This window comes from Belonocnema kinseyi, chromosome 2 (assembly GCF_010883055.1).
Source record: "Belonocnema kinseyi isolate 2016_QV_RU_SX_M_011 chromosome 2, B_treatae_v1, whole genome shotgun sequence".
NCBI classification, from domain to species: domain Eukaryota; kingdom Metazoa; phylum Arthropoda; class Insecta; order Hymenoptera; family Cynipidae; genus Belonocnema; species Belonocnema kinseyi.
This window is the reverse complement of record NC_046658.1, coordinates 151810715-151819413: the sequence shown is the minus strand read 5'-3', so window position 1 is coordinate 151819413 and position 8699 is coordinate 151810715.

Here is an 8699-nt window from a genome sequence, read left to right as displayed (position 1 = left end):
GCCTCCTACCTTGCCCTTCCTCGACCAATCAAGACCCTCAACGGCATCAGTTCTCCCAACTTACCAAATTTTCCCATTTTCGCACCCTGTCTTTTGCTTCCTAAAAAATAGTAGTTCTTTTTACTTGTCGTCGGCCGTCTCGTACCAATCTTTGTTAAAATCTTCGCTTGTCCGTCACTTTGTACAAACTTCGATAAAAACATACAGTCCACCTAACCTTTGCTAGTATGTATATATGTACATTTCTTTAAAAATATATGTATTAAACATACAAGCCTTCGTTCGTGTTTTATTCACCAAAATTTTAGCAATTCGATAAATTAAAGTGAGCAAAACACACATAATTCTTTATAATATTATTTTGCCGCTGCTGTCCTAGGAAAATTTTTAGTGAATGTCAAGATCGAACTCGGGAAAATGCCACATACAATTTTCCATGATTAAATACATCCCCTGCCTAATCTCCTAATAAAATGCGACATCGTACAAGATTACTTGCAAGGTTGCTTATTTGCAAACGTGTACCATTACGTAGACCTTTGTTAATATAAATATTACGAATTAGCATAACAATACAATTGTTTCTTAATCGTAATTCATAAGGAGGAAGGGTGGGTGGATTCAATGTTCAAGTATTCTATGAGTATTGCATCATTTATATCTCCATTATCACAATTTTCAACACTATCTAAACTTGTATAAATTCGTTCTGTGGTGTTGTCCAATAGCTCCACGACTCTGTAATTTATTTCTTCAACATCAACATTTCGTACTGATAATACATCGTTCTGTGCTAGACCTCCAAATCTTCGATCCTAATAAGTTTATTAAACATTTTTTGTTAGTGAAATTATAGAGAAATGTTTCCAAAGTGAATTGAATTTTATGAATAAATTTTCTAATTCGCTGCGAGTTGCATGAGTTTTCACAGGCAGTAATTTCCTAAAATCTCCGCCAAGAATTATAATTTTTCCACCAAGTGGTGAATCAACATTCATGAAGTCACGCAATGCTCGATCTACTAATTCCAAAGCATACCTTGGCGCCATTGGAGCTTCGTCCCAAATACAAATATCTACTTCTCGTAAGTATTGAGCATCTTTAGATTGAGTTTTTATACGGGAGACGGATTCAGAAAATAAAGGTACTGGCGTACCGAAAGTTTTATGTACGGTCTTTCCTTTTGGAAGTAATATTGCTGCAATACCTGTGCATGCCATCGTACATATATTTTTTCCCTTGTCTTTTAACAAATATTATGTAGTTGTATAAATGTATGACGTTCCTGAGCCACCAGGTTCATCAATATACAGACATAATGTAAAAGGCCTTTCTTCGTTCCACAAAGAAACATTAAGGATTGTGTGTACAATATCTTTTTTTCCATTTAATTTGTAGTACTGAGTCTGACCGAGTTGTTCATGTTGAGTAAGTGATACCTCGTCATCGTGAATCTCAATATCGTTCCGAAATTCAGTTATTTGTGGCATCGTTGGAAAGCGACTAATGCAGAATCTTTCGTGAAAAAGATAGGTATTTATCTGAATATATGATCTTATGTATGCTTCTTGTATATTATAGTTCCTCTGAAAATCTTGTGACAGAGCATTTTTAAATTTATACCGTAGTTCCTCAATTGTTTTTTTATAATTCATCTGATAATATTTAGAAAAAACATTACATTCGCGAAGAGCATTTTCTATAGCTTATATGTAAAATCTAAATTTAACGTAGAGGTTTGGTTACATCGAATATTAGTAACCTCATTTTGATCTACTATAAATAATTAGCCATATGAAGAACTATCATCTACAGAAGGATACAGGGAAGTGTTTATCTAATAATAAACTTAACTAAATATTTTTAAACAGAATGGCCAGGTCGTCTGTTATTCTTAAAATTCACTAAATTAGCATTAAATGCTGCGAAAGCATAAGAATTATTATAGCAACGTATACCTTGATGAAAGTGATCTGTTTGTTCGTGAGTTCGGTTGAATAAATCTCTCAGAATCAAAGGTGAAGCAGGCTGCGGTTCCAACTTAACTTCTGCATGGCTGCAACAATCATTAAAAGAATTTCCCTTATTAGCGACTTTTTCAGCAGCAAAGTGCATAGCACCACAATGAACACACGTAACATTCATTTGTCCGAAGAAACGTTCATTTTTTATTCTGATACCGCGAAATCGAGACTGATTCTCTTGAGTTAATAAATTAGAATCGTTTAATTGAAAAGAAACGTTACTGAACGGCAGCTTGATAATGCGATCATTATTACTTTCTTTATTTCCCACGTGGTGAACCTGATCAGTTCGATTCTGATTTCTTTCACGATATTTCATATTTACCTTTATCTTTTTTTATTTGTACGTAATTAATGAATTATACTTTTTGATATCATTTTTTCAAATGAAATTGAAATTAAATCCACAGATTTACCTGTAAAAATAAATTCATGTAGTATAGTTAAATTATTTATTTCCATCTTTTATCACCCCAAATCTGTTTTATAAAAAAGATATAGTTTTGGCCAAATCCCCATCCCATTGATCACGTACACTTTTGTGCAAATGTGATATAATATATCTTATAAATAAATGAAATATTTTTCAAACTTTTGAAAAGTTTGAAAATTGAACTTTAAGTTTAAAATCACGAAAGAATCATGAGAAACTTTGAATTCTAAAAGTCTGAACATTACTTGAAATCCCTGAAATTTCAAAGAAATAGTGAAATTTAAAAAAAATAATAACAAATCATTTAATATTCAGTAAAACACCACAACAAAGTTCAAGATGTCAATTAGAAGTCCCAACATTAGAAATCCCATAAAGTTGTTTGAAAATTTTAAAAATCCATAAAATATTTTTAAAATAATAAAAAGATGATGTAATCCTTCAAATATCAATGTGAATATTTAAAATCCATTAAAATTACAGTACTAACTTCGAGCTTCCTTAAAATGATTCAAAAGCTCTTGAAATTAATCTAAATCATTTAAAAATCATAAAAAATATCTTCAAATTCATTCAAATTCGACTGAAAAATTTTAAATTCGATACAATGACTGACATTATAAGAATACGTCTTAAAATTGTTGTAAATCTTTAGAAGTCCCTTAAAGTTCTTTAAACGTAATCAATAAGGAAGTCGCAAGTAATCTTAGTTGAAAGATGTACTGATTTAATTTTGGTTGATTCCCAATCAATGAAATTCAACGTGAAAGAAAATATTTTATTGCGCAATGAATAATAAGAAAACCTATGAATTGATTAATAAATCGCGTTGTAAATTTTCTTGAAATGTTGTTCCATTGAAAAGTTTCATGAAACTTTCATGGTCTCGTGAAACATTGCAGTTAGCGGCAGGAAAATTCAAATTGGACATAATTAAAATATATCGGACGCATATTCTCAGATTTATTCGTTTATTAATAAATTATGTAATGCAATATGTTACGATAACTGTCCCTTAAAGACAATAATGAAAGATTGTGCAAAAATAAATTTCATTTTTATATGTTGTACATTTCAAAATTTTTGTAGCATGCAAAATTAAAATCAAACATCCATGCATATATGTATATATATATATATATAACTTAATAAGTAGATATTATTTACTTTTTACAACGTAAAACAGATTTAGCATTTGTTTATATTACCATTAAATTTGTTTCTTAAACTAAAGAGAGAAGAAAGACAAATACGATTTGTTAACGATTTTGCATAAAGCATGAAATAATTTTAATGTAATTTTTTATTTGAATATTTAATCTGAATTATATCAATTATCATGCAAGGTAATAATAAGCGTATAACATTTATTTAAAAAATTGTATTTTATAATTATAATAAATAATGCTACTTCAAATTATTTAGTATGCAATAATAACTTATAACTAAAAAAAATCTAAAGATAGCGCTGTTCTTGTTTCTTGTCAACGCGAAAGAAAAAAGGAATTAAGGCCCTGTGACGGTAACCTAAAAAATTTTTGTAAATGAATGAGAAGTACTAATAAACGTTTGTATGCTCCTTAAATGTTATAATGATGAAAAAAGCGATAAAAAGCTTGTATAAAAATGTTTTCTTATAATTGTAAATACGCAGGTCCAGAAAAACGTTTTAACTCGCTTAAAAAAATGTCAAAGAAATTTTGTAGGTTATATGCTCACATAGCCTCAATCATGAAGTTCTACAGGGAGATCGCACGCCTATATCGGGGATGGTGGAAAAAAACCCACAATCGCGATCGACTGTCCTCAAATCTTCATGTCTTCCCAGATGATAGCGCTATGTGCGGAAACGCTAAGAACTACGAGAACATGTGATGTAAACTTTGAACCGGTATAAACATAAACTATTAATGACGTTGTGCAATTGCAAATGTTTGTGTTTAGTGGAAAAAAATTGTTGTGCAAAGTGTATGTCCTAAAACCTACATAATAAGTGATAAAATAATGTCGCGTTGCTTTTGTAAGGGCTGTGATTCGGGTAGTAGGGCACAGAAAGAGAGAGGTATTAGACGCAAAATCTTCAATATCTATACTTGCATTGTATTGTTTTTATATTCCTCCTCTTGTTTTAATGACATTATTCATATAATTACATAAATTATACAAGCATTATCACCGCGTGCGTGACACCAACTGACACTTACCATAACCAAACTTAACGTATAAACACACTCAACACTGCGTAGAAGACGACAATGTCTAATTTTATATTTTCACTGAAGGGCGCTCTAGTCTGGGAAGGCATAAAACTCCGAGGACAGGCGATAGAGACCTAGCGCCAGTCGAATCACATGGCGTGCGGTCTCCTTGTAGTACTTCGTGGCCTCAATATTGGCGCTTTTTAAGCCACATAAAAGTTAATTCTTAAATGAGGTATGCTTACATATTTTATCGTCCTTGAGATAAGTATTCTTCATGTTCTCGTCTAAATGCTAAGTTTGTAATACAATGTTTCACAATTACAATGGTTTCAACAACATTATAAAAGATTACATGAATAAAGCATAAATTGCTTTAGTATAAAATAATTGTAACTACAGTTGGTATTAAGATAAGTAGCATTATAGACGATAACAATTTTTATTTTCTAATTATAAGTTTAATCATTAATGCTACTTTAAATTATATATTATGAAATCACAACTATTTAAAAAATTAAAATTGAAGGATAGCGCCGTTCTTGTTTCTTATAAGCATGTGAAAAAAGTAATGAAGGACATGTGCGCGTAGCTGCAAAAATGGATTTCAAATTTTTTTCTCAAATCCAAGTTATGCTAACACAAAACGCGATATCGATTTCAAATGCATTTTTATATGTCGATGGATTAACTATAATTTCAGGTTATGTTTTTCATAACCTCTCACTGTTGACAAAATGCAGCGCTTGTTGTCCCATCAATCCCTGTTTTTGCATAGAAAGCAATGTTGCTTGGTCACATTTTTGAAGTTTGTATTAAATAAAATGTTATTTTCACGCAATAAATTATTTAAATGGAAACAATGTTAATTATTTAACATTTCAAAATAGTTTTCCAATAATTTTCGATGAATACTAAAGGGAAAAAAATTAATAAAAAGGTCGTATAAGAATGCTGGAAAAATGGAATATATCTAGGTTTGAATTGAAATAAAAAGTAAAGTATGATTTTTTTAATTGATTCTCGAAAACCAAATAAATAATATTATTAATTCAATGTAAAAAGAATTTCCCAAAGAAAAATTAGAATAGTACAGAGTTTAAACTTACTCATTAAATTGAACTAAATTTATATTTGTAAAAGTGTTATTTAATAATCAGGGAAGAATATAAAAAATGATTGCTATAATAGGGTTGTTTCCAAAGTCAGGTATCATTTTTTCATGTCTCAGTGATTTTCAAATATCTTTTTCCGTGCCGATATTTTGAATTGGTTATGTGCATATTGAAAATAGAATTCGAGAAATAATGTTTAAAAAATGTTAAAAAGGGGTTTCATGAACAGGATAACTTTTTTGGTCACATGAACCTTAAAAAATAAAGCTATCAAATGAAAATAGTCAGAATTGACAGCAGACCGTGGCCTAACCTCTTTATCATGGGTTTCGCACTTTCACGTTGATAGATAATTATGAGAACCTCTGAATTACGTGACACCAATTTGAATTAGTGTTTTGCCGCCTTCAATTTCTAATAATTTTTTTCTGTGGAACAATTTAATAGAGAAAAAAAATTATAACGCACCTTCGGTTCGGATTACAATTATGTATTAAAAAATTATTTCATCTAAAATCGCGAAACAACCCTATTGCTCTCTTTAAATTTTTATTATTACACATATCTTTGAAACAAACATGTTAAAACATTTATTTTATTTATATCATGAACGTTTTATAAAATTATAATTTATATTTGTTTCCCTGAAAAAAAATATATTTTCAATAATGTTACTTATTGAATTCATTATTTTTAATATTGCTTACTTATTTTTATATTACGTGTTCACAAATAAAAGTTTAATTCAATTTCAATTACATTATATTTAATAGTATAGGTAGATGCTCGCTAAGCCCTCAAATGGTAAGTTTAAACTTGTATATTGTAAAAGAAATTTTGCCGAAATTATTTGTTTAATTTATTTATACAAATATTATTTATTGTGTTCTCATAAGTAATGATTATATTTAACTTTTTATTTAAATTCAAATCTTCTATTCCACTTCAGCAAGTTTTTTAGGTGATTTTTAAATTATTGTTTTCCTTGTAGCTTTTATATAAATCGCTTGAAAAATTGTTTTGGTATATTACACATGTAAAATTAATTTAATATCAATAGGGTTTGTCATGCAAATAACATAAAGTTTACTGAAAAAATTTTAAATAAGTGGTTTAGTCCCATGCCTTAAAATGCAATATCAGGGAGTGATGAGACGACCAGCGGCACGTTGAAGATACTAGGCACTAATCAACGTAGGACAGCAATGGAGCAATATTTTATTTTCAGATGCTGAGGGCTGTTTCGATTCCCAAATTAGAAAGTGCAGCTGGAGGTGCTTTCAGAAAAATTCGCTGCTGAGTGCTGCCCCTTGGTATACAGCCCTACTGTTACCCTATAGCAAATAATTAACCCTAAAGAAAATTCGTTAAATACCCTGGCAGCTGATGCGACAATATGTTTATGATATTACTTAAATTTTTCGTAGAATAAGGCTACTTTTTTACCAGGGATGTGCAGTTACGCGTAACTGGAGGTTTTTTACGTAAAATACCTAAGTCAAGTATTTTACGTAGAAAACAGGTAAAATACCTAGTAAATTACGTGACAAAATGGTAGACCTTTAGATCTGTGCATAACCTCACTTTTTTGGAATTCTCGCACGGGCATTCGTAGGATTTCTTTTTCTAATGCGAATGGAGCCTCTACAAAGTACCTGTGAAGACCCCATTGGGTCCCCATTTGGTTCCTTTTTTAAAAACTCAAAAAAATAGCAAAAATCAACTTTTAAATTGTTTAAATTCGGATTGTACGTTAAAATTTGCATAGAAAACTCACGGAATAATCGCAATACTTTTTTTTGCAGCGTTAAAAACTTCAGAAAATAAAATACCTGTCATTTACATGGGCCGAAGGCGACTTCAAGTGCATCTTCTTATAGTAGCAGTTAATAAGCGTTCCGTCGGTAACTTTAAGATCTTTTTCTAGATGCTAGCGCCAAGCAGTGGAAACCTCAGACAATAACGCTGCGATGCAAGTGAGAGAGAATTTTATTTTTAAACTTCGCGTGCAACATACTTCTTAAACTATTATGGATGTGCTTAAAGTCAGTAGAGCTCTAAATAGGAAGGGACTATGGTCCGCCATGTTTATTCCATCAGCTGGGCAAAAGGGTTCTCGAGTACACTAAATGCCCGAACAAAACAGTAAATGCTGATAATTATTCTTGATAATCCTTTATGTTATTACGAAATGTATATTGTGCTCCGCTGCGAGAAAATACGAGCTTTGCACCACACGTATGATGCAACTACATCGTCGAAGGAAAACAATTTCGCGACATAATCTACAGGTTTTAACTCCTACTCTTTCGCGTTTAATCTTTGCCATGTATGTAGGTAGGTAGTACATGTATGTAGATCTTTTAAAGAACAATTAATTTTTATTTCTTGTCAAATTTTCATCAAAAGAAAGAAGTTAGAATAAGGTAATAAAGCATTTTGTCTTCTCTACTAATAAAAAATACATCAAATCAGTGAAGAATTTTTTGTTAACAATTTTAGTTTATTTAAACATTCCTTTCATCATTTAGGTGTTTTCATAATAAACGAATTAGTAATTAAAAATATTAACATTGGTGTTAAATCAATGAGAAACTATAGGGTATTTGCGCCACCCCTAAATATTAATTGATTTTGCTCAAATTTGAAAATTTTTTTGGGCATTTGAACAAAAGTGGGAGATGAAAGCAGAGAAATTCGAAAAAAATCCACCAAGTATGAATAAGAACCACCCTATAGTAATTACCTTTTCGTTGTTGCATTAAGTGCACTCGAAACTGTCAAATACCATACTTATGCGAATTGTCAGGGTAAAAAAGCGTTTCACACTTTGTCCCTTTTGTACACATAATGAAAACTGATTTTTATTACAAGCACTACTTTCTTCCAAATATAAAAAATAGTGCATGTCAAATACCTTGTAATTTAC